Source organism: Mesocricetus auratus, unplaced genomic scaffold, assembly GCF_017639785.1.
Source record: "Mesocricetus auratus isolate SY011 unplaced genomic scaffold, BCM_Maur_2.0 Super-Scaffold_100026, whole genome shotgun sequence".
Taxonomy (NCBI): domain Eukaryota; kingdom Metazoa; phylum Chordata; class Mammalia; order Rodentia; family Cricetidae; genus Mesocricetus; species Mesocricetus auratus.
This window is the reverse complement of record NW_024429207.1, coordinates 797,542-815,262: the sequence shown is the minus strand read 5'-3', so window position 1 is coordinate 815,262 and position 17,721 is coordinate 797,542. Positions and strand designations below refer to the sequence as shown.

Below are 17,721 nucleotides of genomic sequence, written 5' to 3'. Positions count from 1 at the left end.
CTGGACTACACTTTGTTAGCTGCAAGAGAAAAGATCAAGTTGACATTACACAGTTCACTGTTGTGCTTATCTGAGATGTAGCCTCAAAAGTCCTCAATTCTCTCTGAGTGTTGACTGGCAAGATATAAGCCTTTTCCACCAAGATTTGCACACAAGTTTCAGTCCTGTCATCTTTTTCCAGTGGCTGTAAAAAAGATACATGTACAATGTGCTTATGGTTCAACATTATATATGAAGAGTTTGCTCTATTTACCTCTGGCATATTCTACAAATCTTCCTCTTTCTTAAGAAAGTGATGGAGTTGTACCTGACAAGAACAGCATGCTGCTATGTTTGGCACTTTCCCAAGTAGTGCTAGGAAGACCTTGAATTTGACTTTGTTAACTTAGAGGAAAATATTTAATTCTGCTATGAAGTGGAACAAATCAGCCAAAGGTCTTGAAAAGAGTACTATGCATACACACACACACACACACACACACACACACACACACACACACACACACAGTGCCTTATGTTCTGTGATATATTACAAGCTAAGAATTTTTAACTTAAATATGCAAGGTTCAAGTTCACAACTGACTATTTTTAATTATGATTTATTAAGGTATATAAACACAAAGAGCTCATAAAAGTAAAATTGCCCTTTTTCCAACTCAAAAGTTATTGTAGTTAGAAAAATCATTGGTTTATATTCTACAGTAACATGTGTTATCACACCATCCCATGACCTTTTCAGGTTATTAAAAGAGAAAAGTTACAGAAGTTAAAATTAAAATTTACTTTAAAAATTATAGAAGGTACAATTCCCTTATTACATAATCAAAGTATCTTTCAATGTTTTCTATTTAATTCTATGTGAAAGACCTATTTCTTTAATGAAAAATCTTGTTTATCTTCAATGATCTTTGAGAAGTTCCCTTCTACTTCTCCATGGCAATAGGTATTTGTTTTCTAAGAGAAATTGAGAGGTTTTTCAAGATAATACTGTTTTCTCCCTGCATCTAACTAAGTAACCAAAATATTGAACAGGCAGAATATTCTTGGATCAGGAAATCCAAAAGTAATAAAGCAAGACTTACATAAAGTTCAGTGAGTCACTTAACACTGGGTAGACTAACAACGTTGAATAGATGTTGACATGGAAGAGTACAATTTAAACAATAAATTAAGTATTTTATGGAAATTTTGTGAAAAGTTAGCACTGGATGAATTTTAAAAGGGGAACAGTCAATAACTATGTTTAACCTATTGATTTCAATTTTATTTTAAAACTAGTTTTCAAGTGCTCTGTAAATCTTTTGACTTAAATTGCAGTAAATTGAACTTAGATACTACTCCAAGTTTCCTTTGAGTGTTCTTCATTCATCCCTTTCACTTAACTGAAACACACCTGCATTCTGGATTGGATTGTAGGAGTGAACCCCACAAAGCTACCCGCCCAACAGGGTGGGGTCAAGGTAGAGATAAAAGGTAGTGAAAGGAAAAGGGGCCTCCCTCTTTTTTCCTGGAAGCCAGCCATGCTTCTAACTCCTGGTATGTGCGACTCTCTCTCTCCCTGATAAATAAATATATTGTTTTTCCCTATATAGCCTCGAGTATCGTTATATTGGATAGTCAGCAAGAGATAAACAGGCTTCTAAGATAGTCTGTAACTGTGATTCTCAGCCTTTCTAATGGTGTGACCCTTTAATACAGTTCCTCATGTTGCTGTGACCCATGACTGTGAAATTATTTTTTTGTACTTAGGTCATAAATGGAATCATGCTACTGTTATAAGTTGTAATGTAAATACTGATATGCAGGATATGCGATATGTGACCCCTGAGAAAGAGCCACTTACCCAGGGGGTCTCAACCCACAGGCTGAGAACCACTGCCCTATAACATTACTGATTTCAGAATATGGTGAAGATGTCATTCTGTGTGTATATTCAAGCAGATTATTCTGATAACACATACATGCCTGTGAACTGTATGGTTTGCACACATTGTAATAAGACTTTAAAGCTGTGCTCTCTGTGATAAGCATCAGTCTTATTTTATACCATTTCTCACTTTCTAGATACTGGCTCTAGCCCAAGAACCTAGTTATGAAAAAAATATGCCCCCATTTATTTTGAAACAAGTTGTCTCAACAATGAGTTTTCCCACCATGTCCCTTGGTAACATGCAGGACCTGAAGTACAAGGAAAGACAAAAATCTCTAATAATCTTCTAACAGTTCTTCACAGCCAGTGGAGAAAGGCCACCATCCGCTGTTGGAAGCTAAGCTCAAGTGGCAACTGGAGGGTAACTGAATCCATGGGACACCTTTCTTTTGCTGTCCTCATCAGCAGCCTGTGGAATTGCTCCAAGAATCAGGAGCTCAATTTGATGACACAGTGTGGCAGAATGGTGTTATGAACTGTGAGTCATAGCACCCTAAATCCTTAAAGAGGCAGGGAAAGAGGCAATAAGGCCATGCAAGGATGTCAGTGAAGCTACAGGGCAATGGAAAACACATACAGCGTTGCACTCAGAAGTGGCTCAATTCAGGAACGAATTCCTCACTATCTCTACTCTTTATTTGCATGTCTTCTCACACCATGTTTTTACTACCACTTCCTTCTTCTTTTCTTGAAGTTCAGTTGCTATCAGATTATTGGAAGAGCACAAACAAGACTTGGGCATGCGCTGATCCACCAACCCTCTCTTGTATTCCTTAGAACAATAAAACAGACACGTGTTGACCTGATTTTCATTTACCTTTTTTTTTTACTTATTTACCTTTTAGCAGACTCATACAATGTACCATTCCCTGTCCAAATCCCTCAGTAAGACTGACCATACTGCTGTATTTACCAAGTTATAAAACAGAGAGGAAAATAGAAATGAAGCAAGCAGCCCAAAGACTCCTTACCATGAATTTCCAAGACAGACCCCGGACTTGGTTTTTCTTCTTCTTTTATCATTGTGGGCTTCCCAGACAGAAAGTGTTGGTGTGCTAGATCCCACAAGAATTGCTGTGTGTCTTTGTGGCTGCTAAACTGGCAGCTCTCAGAGTCCTTCAGAACACAAAAGGACTATGTGGTTAATATATTGTTTACAAAAACTGCAATTGGTTCAAATCATTACAGCAAGTGATTTATCATATCAAAACACATATAAATTTTCTTTAAAAAGCCTAATTATGGCTCTATTAGAAGCCTACATACTCCATTTAACATCAATTGTGAATATCACCAGATTGTTCAAAACTATACTATTTAGAACACATAGCTACCATGAGGGGGAAATTATACTAACTCAACAATGCTCACACCTTTTCCTGCCCATCACTGATTCTATCTCAATTCTTAGGAGAAAGTGTTTGTTACTGACTGAGAGGAAGAATAGATCTGATGGCTAAACGGAAGCTAATCTGAAATGGTTTAGGGTGTACTTAATCTTTCCTTGACAGGTACAATCCAGAGTGTTAGACATTGCTAAGCATTATTTGTTGAAGTATGGTCTATAGAGTCTTCATGTAATAGTGTTCATTACTTCTTTTGGCCTCCCAGGAAAATCCACCTCTGAGTCTCAAAGGTCTTTTCTATCTAAGATCTATGATCCAAGATCTATGCTTGTTACTGAGACAAAATGGCCATAGGGCATTCCTGTACTCAGTAGAAGCTAAAAACTATAATTCCCTGGTTCTGTAAGTGTCCAAATGCTAGAACAATCTGATGATTAAGATGGCTGTCTCTGTGTCTAAGGGAGGTTTGTTTCCCAATAGTTAAACTCTTCATGGGCACTAGGTACCATTTATAACTCTGTATATAAGCACGATGTTGTGGTGGGTTCTACTGAATTAAAAACAAAGATGTTTCATTTAATCTGATAAACATCATGAATCATTTATAATCTTAGGAATCCTGACTTATTTTCATTCTTTTTCCATGTTTTAATCATCTTCGGGTTTTCATATTCTAAGTCTCTGTCTTTCCCCAATATTACTTCCCCTTTTATGCCCCTGCATACTGCACTATCTGCCAATGTCCTTTGAGTCTTTATTCCTCTTCCTATTGTTGGCTGTCAGCATAATGATGTGTTCAAGTAACTGGCTCTGATGCAAGAGAGCTTGGACTATTTACTTTTAGCTGCATGAATATGGATGCATGTTCTTTAAAATACTTGAGGATTCTTACATGTGTGAAATAGGAGTAGTATTGCTTCAGTCTTTTGTTATAAAAACAGTCTTAACAAAATGTTATTGGATCTGGCAACTTATAAAGAAGAAACTGATGTGTCTGATGTAAATTAATAAGAAGAATGAAAATTATACAACAAAAATTCTAAGGATTTTTTTCTTATGACAAAAAATGCCCCAATTTTTCTACCTAAATAATGTGCACACAGTAAGAGGTAAATACAAACCAAAAGCAACAGCTGAAACATGATAGACTATTTCTAGGTTTGTGTAAATGTTTTCTAGTTTTCAACCTGTAAAATATTTTTAAAGTAATATTGAAATTTAGTTTTACAGTGGAGACTTAAAATAAAGAAACACAATTCTCACTTCAAAGGGAATAAAAAAGTTTTTTCTGAGCCAACTATGAGAGACTGTGCCCTGGGGAAAATGATTCAGATTGCCCCAAATAACGCTGAAGCAACGTTCCACTGTGGAATTGGTTACATGAAATTTTGTTAGTTACTGATCAGCAACAACAACAAAAGGGCATAAATCAAGGAATTTACCAGTTGTATAACTGGGAACCTTAGGTAAGATTATAACAAAGAATTAAAACACAATAAATGCTTTGGTGGAAGATATTGATCTGCTAAAAACACATTTTAAAGGTTTTGCCTTATGTAAAAATGGTATTAGATCCAATGGAGGGGTGGTAAACAGATGGTTGCCGAAGGACTACAAGTGGTTTAAGATAACTTCATGCTGAATCAGCAATATTCTTACTCTATACAACCACAGAATGCAAATAAATTATTCAGCCTTACAGAATGTTTAGCATAGATGTGGCTTTTCTCTTCATGGTGACTTCAGTTTATAATACTCTAAGAATAGAAACTAAATAGTATCTAATTTGATGTGCTTAATTCAATAGATTGTCTCACCAAATTAGCAACAAAACCATCAATAACAAAGTCTACTCTTGAGAAAGTCCCTGAAAAAGAAAGTTAGTTTTATGTTCTCATGATGGTCTTAATAAGTAATTAAACCAAACAAGAAAGAACTTACAAACAACCCTTTGAGAGATCAGAAGGGCAGAAGTAGAAAGCAAGAATGAAGGCTGTGGTTAACTTTGCTGAGGCCATGAGACTTGTAACCTATCAAAGCAAGCAGTTGGCATAGATTCAGAATCCCAGTTTATTTGATTCTAAACTCAGGATACTTTCAACTCTATCTCATTGTTCAGTAATTTCCTACTGGATTTTAAAGGCCTTGCTTATCAATATGACAAATCTGAAACCTAAAGCACATAAGCTGAAGCCTAATTATTCTTAATTCACAATACACTACAAACTTTTTCACAAATGTCAATCATTCAGAACCATGGTTGTATACTAAAACCCTAATCTTGGTTCTCTAGGGGTATTGGAAAGATGTAAAGAGAGTTGTGAACAAGATGACTGGCAGCAGGTGTGTTATTTTCATAGAATAGTACTACTACATGTCTACAAGGCATGTTATTGTGCCTTATTATGTAGAGCAAAATATCACTAGTGACAAGAGAAAACCCTAATATGAAGTTGCATGCTTTGTAGAAAGGCAAATAATTTGAGCTAACCTCAATAAGAATAAATTATATAAATTACTGATATATGTATATTTGCTAACGCATGTGTATAAATATATATGTATATATATATTTTTAAGGTACTGAAGAGAAAGAAAACAATTATGTGTCTGAAATTGGCAAAAAAATGGCAACATTCCAGACATATGACACTGTTACTGAAGACTCTCCTCCTGCAGTCTTTACTCAGCAAAAGAACAGCCACTGTGTTAAGTAGAATTGTCATTACTTTTTGGGAAGAACCAGGAAAGCTGCAGAAACCATTTTAAAAGGAGAATCAGCCATGGGTCTCTATCGTGGCCACTGGTTTACAAGAGAGGAGGGAGCAGAAGCATGAAGCAGGGTTCAGAGGGCTTGTGGATGTGAGGGAAACAGCATACAGGAGGCTGTTGCAGAATACTATTTTTAGCTAGGCAAGGACGTGTTACATTTGTTTATGTCACAGAGTATTATTTTACCTGCATTTGTTTCATTCTGAAAAGATGTGTTGCATTTCTTTCACCTTGCCTGTCTAAGGCACCTAAGTAGTTTAATAAAAAGCTGAATGACCAATAACCATGTGGAAGAAAATATAGGGAAGGCTGAAAGGCAGAGAGAATAAATAGGAGGATTTATTATAAATAAGCAAATATTACAAATAAATAGATCTAAGCTCAAGGAAGAAGGAGGAGCAAGAAAACAAGGAGCAGAGAATGAGTGGCACTACTGGAACAAGAAACCAAGCAGAGGTCAGTCAGTCAGATATAGATAAGCAGTAAAAGTAAGATATACAGAAGTAATCAAGTTAAAAAAATGTAAGGCACTTTATGTTGTTTCTTGTATGCCTTATGTATCCTAAGAACTTTGAATCTTTAAAGAAAGAAATTAAAGAAGCCCTCAGAAAATGGAAAGATTTCCCATGCTCTTGGATAGGTAGGATCAATGTAGTAAAAATGGCAATCCTGCCAAAACCAATCTACAGATTCAGTGCAATCCCCATTAAAATCCCAGCACAATTCTTCACAGACCTTGAAAGAACAATAATCAATTTTGTGTGGGAAAACAAAAGGCCCAGGATAGCCAAAACAACCCTGTTCAACAAGGCATCACCATCCCTGACATCAAGCTCTATTATAGAGCTATAGTCCTGAAAACAGCTTGGTATTGGCACAAAAATAGACAGGTAGACCAATGGAATCGAATTGAAAACCCTGATATTAACCCATACACTTATGAACATCTGATCTTTGATAAAGAAGCTAAAAATATACAATGGAATAAAGAAAGCATCTTCAACAAATGGAGCTGGCATAACTGGAGGCTGGCATGTAGAAGAATGCGGATCGATCCATGTTTATCGCCATGCACAAAACTTAACTCCAAATGGATCAAAGACCTCAACATAAATCCAGCCACACTGAACCTCTTAGAAGAGAAAGTGGGTGGTACCCTTGAATGAATTGGTACAGGAGACAGCTTCCTGAACATAACACTACTAGCACAGAAAATGAGATCAACAATTAATAAATGGGACCTACTGAAACTGAGAAGCTTCTGTTAGGCAAAGGACACAGTCAGCAAGACAAAAAGGCAGCCCACAGAATGGGAAAAAATATTCACTAATCCCACATCTGACAGAGGGTTGATCTCCAAAATTTACAAAGAACTCAAGAAGCAAGTCTCCAAAACACCAAAGGACCCTATTAAAAAAAAGTGGGCTGCAGAACTAAATAGAGAATTCTCAATAGAGGAGTCTAAAATGGCTGAGAGGCACTTGAGAAAGTGCTCAACATCCTTAGCCATCCAGGAAATGCAAATCAAAACAACTCTGAGATACCATCTCACTCCTGTTAGAATGGCTAAAGTCAAAAACACCAATGACAATTTATGCTGGAGAGGATGTGGTGAAAGGGGAACACTCCTCCATTGCTGGTGGGAGTGCCAACTTGTTCAGCCACTTTGGAAATCAGTATGGAGATTCCTCAGAAAAATGGGAATAAGCCTACCACAAGACCCAGCAACTCCACTCTTAGGCATATATCCAAAAGATGCCCATTCATACAACAAGGATGTCTGTTCCACTATGTTCATAGCAGCATTATTTGTAATAGCCAGAACTTGGAAGCAACCTAGATGCCCCTCAACCAAAGAGTGGATAGAGAAAATGTGGTATATTTACACAATGGAGTATTATTCAGCAGAAAAAACAATGGAATCCTGAGATTCGCAGGCAAATGGATGACACTAGAAGAAACCATCCTGACGAGGTAACCCAGTCACAAAAAGAGAAACATTGCATGTACTCTCTCATATATGGATTTTAGACATAGATCTGGGGAGTGCCAGCCTACAATCCCATGGCCAGAGAGTCTTGGAAACAGAAACTTCATTCAGTGGCTGAAGAGGCACACTCCCTCGGTTAAGTAGTGAGCTGAACTCAAGAAAGCCAGTAACAGAAAGGGAGGACTGATGACCAAAGGGATTAAGACTGGGCTGGTTTAACTCCCAGAAACAGCTGACCTGACAAAGGTTAACTCTTGAATCCCATGCATCAGCCTGGGAATCCAGCATGGGTCTGATCAAGACCCCCTGAATGTTGGTGTCAGTGAGGAGGCCTAGGTAAGCTATTGAGCCTTGGGCAGTAGATCAGTATTCATCCTGAGTATACACATGGACTTTGGACTCCTATCCAACAATGTGAGATGTACTCTCACCCTGAACTCTTGAGGGAGGGTCTAGACCCTTCCCTGGATGAAATGGTAGACTATGGACAACCCCATGGAGGGCTTCACCCTCCCTGGGGAAATGAGAGGATAATGGGGGGGTTGAGGGGAGGGCACGGGAGGAGGGGAGGGAAAGGGAGAGGGACCTGGAACTGACTTGTGAAGCAACCTTGTTTCTAATCTAAATTTAAACTTAAAAATAAATAATAATAATAATAATAAACCCTAAGGCAAAAGGTGGATGAAGAGAAACAGGTTAGTTCAAGTTAAAAAAAAAGCCAGCCAAAAAAGGGGCTAAGCTCAAGTAGAACATTCAGAACTAATAATAAGTCTGTCAGGATTTGGGAGCTGGTTGGTGGCCTACAGGAAAAGGCCTATCACAGGAGACAACTTCAGTGAGACTATTCCAGAGTAAGGGGAGATAGAAAAGATAAGGACAGTGGCTGGAGCATCACCTAATTTGTATTTAATGGCATGCCTCTATCATAGCAGTCAGAGTACAAAGCCTAATTACCATGTATGGCAGCAGGGGGAAGTGTCTGCAGGGAACTGTGTCAAGGGTCATGCCTGAGATAAGCCAAGCACCCAAGCTCAGGGTCAGTCTTCAAATAAGGTCAGGCAGGGAGCCTGTGGCAAGGGAGTCCTCCCATCTTGAACTCTGCTTGGAGAGAGCTGTATGGACATGGCGGATTTCATTCTTTAACTGTAGTATCCTTCAACATAAATCCTCCTTTAATTTAACTTGAGAGCTAAGAGCTCTATACCCATAGATGCTCTGAATCAGGCATCAATTTTTCTATCATCTGGGAAAATGGGGAACCCACCTCAAGCTTTAATTTTTATCAATATAATCTCAAACTAGTAGTATGTCTAGTGCCAGAAGCTATAGAAAATATCCTCTTCAAAATGCAACAGTTACCTCAGGCTTTCAAGGGATCTTTAGAAATAATTTTCAAAGGCAATGACCACCACAACACAAGCATTAAAACAACTCTTGAGTTAATAAACATTCATAACAACTTGCTTTATAAACACCAACCAAGAAAAACATACCCACAGAAGCTCACCATGTTAGCTGCATAAATAGATGCACTATGAATCCTGTTCACTTTGTTGCTGAGCATCTCGAACAGTCTCTGGGTCCCGTGACCTCATGCTTCTAGAATGAGAGCTGATAGCCTTCTCTTAGAGACATCTTTCTTCCAGACCCCTTTATGATGAAATGGTGGCTGAAGATGCATCCAGAAATTTTGTTACAGGCATGATTCTATATTCTAAAAATTGCCATGGTGATCTAAAAGAATTACGTGTTTGTATTAATATAAAAGATACTGTTGATTATGTTACATCTCAGGATGAATTTATGGATGAGGAATGCTTGAACTTAGATTGCAAGTCTTTTACCCCAGGAAGTAAGTCTCAGTCCCAAACCAAATCAGGCTGGAGATTCTCAAATCATCTGCTGCACTGACTCAGCAAACAAAACTGGAAAGGTGGGAATTACAAATGACAAGAGTATTATTTTCAATATTTATGCTTCTTCCTTATGTCTTCAAACTACTTGTAATTCTTTCATAGCAGAAATTACTCCCAACTTAGTGCGATTATTCTGTGATTCTTGGCATAGAGAACAATGTACAATTGGAGTGGGAATGGTAGAATTTTATGGTGCGAATTATTCTTATTGTCAATTTGACATATCTGGGAAGGGGAACCTTCAAAGAGAAATTGCCAAGATCAGATTGACCTGTGGCCATTCCTGTGAAAAACTATCTTCATGACTGACTAATGTAGGAAGGCCATCTCACAGTAGATAGAACTACTCCTATGAAGGTGGACCTGGTTTGTATAAGAAGTCTAGATGAGCAAACCATCAAGAAAAACATGAAGCTTGAAAGGAACACTCCTTAATGGCCTCTGATTCAGGTACTATCTCCAGATTCCTGACTTCTCTCAATAATAGGTTATGACCTGGAACTGTAGGATGAAATAACTCTTTCCTTCCAAGTTTCTCTGGTCATAGTACTTACTACAACAGAAGGCAAATGAGGAAATAAATTAGTATCAGGAGAAGGGGGCTGTTGCTGCAACTATCTAACCATGCTGGGTTTTGAGAGGAGTGTAGTAGCAATTAGAATTTGGGGCTGGAAAAAAAATCTGTTGAATGGTTGAAGCCAAATAGACTGTCCTGTGGAAGCTTAGAAGATAAGAACATTAAGAGAAATACAGATGATGGAGGCCTGGCTTTGGGAATTTTCAGAAGAAAGCAAAGACATTATCCATGCAGATTGTATTACATTTTGGCTTAAGACTCTGTTCGCTGTCTAGCAGGGACTGATGAATCAGCTATGAGTGATCAGGACCACTAAAGTGAAACCTTGCCTTTATTAGGACAATGGAAGATGGGGAACAAAGAATCAGCTGTGTTCATAAGAGACCAGTATACTTGAGACAAATCTTTTGGGAATTATTTCCTTAGGATTAGAACCTAGAAGCTGTGGTGCACTGAGAACAATGCGGTGAACAACAGTGAATGTAATTTAAGAGTCCCTCACATGGTCCTGTAGTGACCAGTCCCTCATTTTAGCAACTATTACAGGCTAACATGTGCTTGCATGACCTTGCTGCTCCTGTCCTGGTCACTAAGGTCAGATGCTCTCCTCATGGCAAGGAACCAATCAGAAGTTAGCTGGCAGGGAGCTGTGCTTTCAGGCTCTGGGGTACAGAGCATAGCAACCGCCCTGGGCGGGCCTATGGGCCACAACAACCAGTTGACCAATCAACACAGGGCAGGTCACCCAAACCTGGAAGCGCACCAATCCTGAGACTGTTTCATATCCCTAGACACTCCCCTTATGTTTCCCTTTAAGATCCCTGCCTTGAGGTTGCTTGGGGTCTTTCTCCAGCCATTTGTCATGGTGGTGGGATGAAGGGCCCAAGCTAATGGGGTTAGCTCGTTAAACATCTACAATAAAAGACTCCTTGCTTTTGCATCAAAACAGGCCTCTTGGTGATTTTGGGGCTCAGAATTTGGGCACAACAGTCCTGGTTTGAAGGAATGGAGCAAACCTGAGGCTTGTCATCACAGGGCAGGTCAGTGTCACCAGTGAGAAGCTAGAAGAAGTCACTGGTTGAAGATAAAGCCTCAGTTGGAGTACAGATCCCAAGATATTGGACATGCCAGGACCATGGAATATCAACTAAGGACAGTGGCAGGTGCAGCATGGAGCAGGCATGAGCTGGCCAGAGAAGCTGGGTGTGTGCTGTAGATGTCAGAGCTAGAGAAGTGTGGATACCCCTGTGTCCTGTGGGCCAGAAGATTAGGAATGGGTCTCAGATGTTAGTCACTGAGCTACTTACACTCTTAAATTTTAGTTTTGGATTGATATGGTTGTAACTATACCTGGTTCCTCTATTCTTGATAAAAGAAAGTAGGTATCTTTGTGTGTGTGTGTATGTGTGTGTGTGTGTGTGTATGTATGCACATAAATACATACGAGCCCATAGTTATACTTTCAACTTTAAATATATATTTAAACAAATATAAATATAGATATGTATGCATATGCATACAGTTATTATACTTTGACCTTTAAAAGAGAACTTGGACTTTTAAGTGATAGAAATTTTAAAGGCCTCAGAACTTCTAAAGTTCTTACACTGATGATCTTAGCAAAACAAATAAAAAGTTATGGTTCACCACTAATATGTTTGTATGTTGAGTTGACAAAGGGTAGTTTGTGCTATTTAGTTTTCATTGCCAACTTGACCCTACTGGGAAGAGGAAACTCCAACTGAGAAACTGCCGGGATCAGATTGACTTGTGATGATGTCTATGGAGAATAGTCTTGATTATTGATTAATGTGGTAGAGCCCAGGCCACCATGGGTAGAACCATCCCTAGGAAGTTTTAAACCCCAGAAACAGCTGACCTGACAAGGGTTAGCTTTTGAATCCCAGGTTGATGCCTGGGAATACAGCATGGGACTGATCAAGACCCCCTGAATGTGGGTGTCAGTGAGGAGGCCTAGGCAATCTATTGAGCCTTGAGCAGTAGATCAGTATTTATCCTGGGTATACAAATGGACTTTGGACTCCCATCCAGCTCTTACCCTGAACTCTTGGGGGAGGGTCTAGGCCCTGCCCTGGATGAAATGACAGACTATCGACACCCCCATGGAGGGCCTCACCCTCCCTGGGGAAATGAGGGGATATTGGGGGGTTTGGGGGAAAGGCAGGGGAGGAGGGGGAGGGAAACGGAGAGGGACCTGGACTGACTTGTGAAGCAACCTTTTTTCTAATTTAAATTTAAATTTAAAATAAACAATTAAAAAAAGAAACCCAGGTGAGAAAGTCAGAAAGAATAAGCCTGTCAGTACATTCCTCCACAGTTCCTGAATTTCCTCCTGGATTCCCTCCATGATGGATTATAAAATGAAAGTATAACACAGTGAAACTCTTTTTTTTTCCAAAATTGCTTTCAATCATAGTGTTTGCAACAGCAACAGAAAGCAAACTAAGACAAGTACGTAACGTAAATAATGTGCTCAGTAATAATAATCTAATCTTTCAGGTATGCATTTGTTGAGTGTTGCCTTGTGAATAAAATCAAAAGCATGATTCTAAGATCTCATATATTTCTTTCAGTTAAGATTAAACAAAGAAGAAAGCTTACTCCACCACAGACAGTTTGGGACCTTTGTTACTTAGTGGATCATCTCTGAGAACACTATTTAGATCATAGTATTCTCTGAAAATTAATCTTAACCAGACTTGGTTAAGATTATGGAAAAGTATATTCTATAAACAGATCTAAAAATGGTCTCTGTTTTATATGACAGGATTTTACTAAGGACATATAGTTGCTTTGTGTAGTGTGGAAAGAATAATATATGATTAAGGTTAAGGAAACAAATGTCCTTCAGAATATGTTAGCCAGAAGTGTCTACCTAGAGATGTTCACTTACTGATGAATCTTTCAGTGTTTTGATACAAATTGGCTTACAGGAAACTTAGGTTTCAGAACTATGTAATGTAAACTTTCTCCTGTCTAATTTTGACTTTTACAGTTTAAAATGATGCGGGTATTATATCCATCCAGAGGCACAGAAGAACATTAAGCACACATGTTGTCTCATGTTGTTATTGTCTAGAAAGATAGGTATTGTTAGGTATGTGAGCTAGGGAACCTGGAGACACATGCTACAATCAGGAATCAATGCACACTTTGCTCTAGGTCAGAACTGTTTCTCCCTACAAGCAGACCAAAGAGGTTTCCTGTTTCAAAGCTTGCTGTTAGGAAGTAAACATCCAACTTGTTCCCTCTTTGGTGTTCTCTATCCCAGGATAAATAACTGAAGCAATGTGGGGGAAAACAGTCATTTTTAGATAGTATACAACAGAAGCCTGAGAAGAGTTATTTTTATGTTCACTTGACTTTATGTAAAGCACTGCTATATTTGATTCCCATGGATGCTGTAACAAAAGATTAGAAAATAAATGGCTTAAAGTAGTTACTGCCCCACAGTTACAGAGCATAGAAATCTGAAATCAAGTTGCTGACTGACCTCTTCCAGCATCCAGTGGCTCCAAGAGTCCTTTGGTCTTCTTGTGCAATTCTACCCATATGTCTTTATCCATATTTTCTCTTCATTTAAGTTGCCAGCTACATGTAATAAAGCCTGACCCTATGCTCCTGTAACCTTATCAAATTACTATGAAGACAGTCCATTCTACAGAAGGTCATAATCAGGATGCCTCTAGCTAAGGCTTTAGACTATCTTTTGGGATGATCCATCTCAAACAATAGTAATTCCCCTTAGTAACAAGGCAGAAAGAGGCTGAGTTACCTTAGTTTCTTTCAACCTTTTGAAAATGAAAAAAAATCACTCTTTTTCTTTTTTATTAATTCTTTATTTAAATTGAAAATAAATATATTTTACATACCAATCCCAGTTCCTGCTCCTTCCTGTCCTCCCACTCTCCTCAACACCTCCCCCATCCCACCTACCATCCACTCCTCAAGAGAGTGTGAGGTCTCCCATGGGGGAATCATCAAAATCTGTCACACCATTTGGGGCAGGACCAAGACCCTCCCTCCTGTATCTAGGCTGAGAGAGTATCCCTCCATAGGGAATGGGCTCCCCAATCCCATTCATTCACTAGTGATAAATACTGGCTCCACTGTCAGTAACCCAATAGACTATTGAAGCCCCACAACTGACACCCACATTCAGGGGGCCTAATTCAGTCTTATGCTTTCTTTTAGAACTAACTCACACCGGGCTGTAAGTTGAGGGGGAGTTACCAACTCACAAGACACTGATGCAAACAGGAAAACACTTAAGTCCATTTTCAGCTGCAGTGGAAAAACTTTCTTTAGAGTTACCTCAAAGAAACTCTGAGTAAATAAACCCCAGAAGCAAGAGTGGTTGTAATCTTGACAGAACAGAAACAGCTGGCCTCAAGCTCTAACTGAGTTCTAACATGCAAACAACAGCAGCCTCCGTCTCTATCCTCTTTGCTCTCAAGTGAAAACTCACATTTGCAGAGCTTCCCTGTTTTTTTTGTCATTAACTTCTGTACCGTCTAGTGTTTCTTCTGCCCTTAAAAGTTCAATATTAATCATGTTGCCAGACAATAACCACATAGTAAAGATATCAAGAGGAGATAGTGGCAGTGAAGCTGATGATGAGTATTCTGGCCCATGAATAGTCAGGTGGTAAATACCACAGAAATCAGAAAGGGCAATGTCATTCCTTGTGAAGCATGTCATGTGTTATGTAATTCAGTCCTCATAGTAAGGAAGTTTGCTTTAGGTTTATGCAGTTTGAAAAGTAGAATAGCCAGCTGTTCCTCATCTTTCAGGCACTATCAAGAATTAATTGTTACTCTTCTATTTACAACCATTCATGTCATTCTTGTAGTGGAATTGAGGGTAGGGTATTTAAGGGATGATTCATTCAATAAGCATGTTCACTGAAAAGATGCAGAAACGTGGTTTTTGGAGACTTTCCAAAACCAATATGATAGGCCTTTACTGGGAGGGCCAGCAATATGCACAACATGTAATTTCTTTTCATGTTTACCAACAACACCTTGTTATGCATTTTCCAGATTCATTATTCTATTCCTAACCCATTTATATATCATGTTTGACCAAAAAATTCTACTAGTTTTCTTAGATGGGGATTCATCGTGGATCCTCCAAACTCCTACACATGTCTTCTTTGGCATGTTGTATATTGTATGATTGTGCTATTCAAGTTCAAGGAAGAAATCTATGACTTTTTTCTCCTTAAAAAGAACAACTAGAGAAAAAATAGGCAGGTGTCCTAAGATGTATTTTAACTTATCATTCATGAGAAATGTTGCAAATACTTTTAAGGTAAGGAGTACAGAAGGATTTCTTTGCCAGGTCACATTTAATGTCTATTCATACCTAGAGAATTATTCAAGCTGTCACTGACCTTAATGCCACTTCCAATGTAACATTTTCAAAGTATAAAATGTTCCTGACAAATGTCCCAGAGGAATGAGATGTAGACCTGATACTTTCAACATTGCCCATATTTCTTCACCTATATCTTTTCTTCCACCAAGAAATAGGGAGTCTTTTAAAATACATTTTGGAATGAATATCATTTCCAGTTCTAAATCTGTGTTTTGGATTACTGCTCGTATGTAATAGGATCATCATGGAAGTAATGTTCAAAAATGTGCACATTTTATTTCTTATGAAGTCAAATGATAGCAAAAGTTCATAAATCAAGAACAGAGAAAACTACAAGATTCTGACCTGATCCAGAGGTCAAATCTTGAGAATAACTTTTGCTTATTATTTCTTTATGTTTATTTGGCTTGATTTTTTATTTTTGGAAATTTCATATATGTACATACTGAGCTTTAGGAATTTCCTGCCTTCCTACACATTCTCATATGCCTTTCTTCTGACGAAATTCTAATTCTCCTCAATAAGCCCTCTCCTAACTATTCTCAATAAGATGTTTTCTTTCCTTTTTACAAAAACTCAGACAGTTTAAATACTATTTCTTTCAAGAGCATGAATATGTTATTTACTGGAACACAGGCAATTTCTCAGTGAAATCACCACTGAAGAGCATGACACAGCCTCCCTGAGGGCCCATTAGCTGTCCACACTCCTTTAGGGAGCAGTGGAATCTACTGGCCCCCTCTGCCAGGAAGATGGAATAGTGACAGATCTTGTATAGGAAGCCACAGATGTGATGAGTTTGTGGTTATAATTGCCATACCATGTGAAAAAACAGTGCTAGGAACAATCCCCTCCTAACCTCTGGCTCTTATGTTCTTTCTGTACCCATTTCAGGGATGCCTCTGAGCCTTGGATAGCCACATAAGTGTCTTGTGTATGGCCAAGCTCTTCACAGTCACCTCTCCTCTGTCCTTTAACTATTTGGCCTAGTCCCTCCCCCACATATCCAGGCTGAGAGAGCATCCCTCCGTGTGGTATGGGCTCCCAAAGTCCGGTTTAGATGTAGGAGTAGAATTGAGGATAATCTGTTCTTGGCAATCTGTTCCTAAAAACTCCCTTCCTTCCTTCCTTCTTTTCTTTTCTTTCCTTCTCTTTCTTCACACTCTTAACTAAAATGTTAAAACATTCTGCAGCGTCCTCCATATTTCATAGTGTTTTTTTTTCTTTCAGAGCAATGTGCCAGCATTTTGTCGAGGGACACATGAGGTAACAAGACACTGAACCTTGGGTACTGTGGTCCTGGGTTTTCTACTTTGTAGATCATAAATTTTCTGAAAACATTATGGTGGGCATCATCTTTTACTAAAGGACAATTTTTACATTAAATCCCGAAACCACAGGATGCATGTGTTTGAGGTGATGGTTGGAGATCTTTGTTGAACTGGCCATTTTCATTGACTATTTTCCCTTGTGGCTGGAGAGACAGTTTGGTAGTGAAGAGCACTTGCTGCTCTGGCCGAGGACACAGCACCCACATGTTTGCTCACGACCATCCTTAACTCCAGTTCCAGAGGATCCAATGCCCTCCTCAAACCCCTGTGAGCACCAGGCACATGTGTGGTACACATATATAAATGCTGGCAAAGCACTAACATATATAAAAATAGTAAAGACTTTTAAAGTATCTTCTAAATTTTATGGCTAGTCACAAAGCAGACTAGTAACATTTTTGCTGTATTGAGAAATTCAGAGCTATTCAGAATTGAAAACTACAAAGGACTCTTTTTTGA

The 17,721-nt window shown here is 38.7% G+C and overlaps 1 long non-coding RNA gene across 1 annotated transcript; it reads right to left on the bottom strand.

The window, feature by feature from the left end:
• Positions 1-2,907: 2,907 nt before the first annotated feature.
• LOC121134129 lies at positions 2,908-9,680 on the bottom strand. The gene is made up of 3 exons (XR_005871164.1): positions 9,546-9,680; positions 5,218-5,306; positions 2,908-3,046 (listed from the first exon to the last, which is right to left on the bottom strand). It is a non-coding gene; the product is annotated as an uncharacterized LOC121134129 (long non-coding RNA).
• Between the last annotated feature and the right edge of the window lie 8,041 nt (positions 9,681-17,721).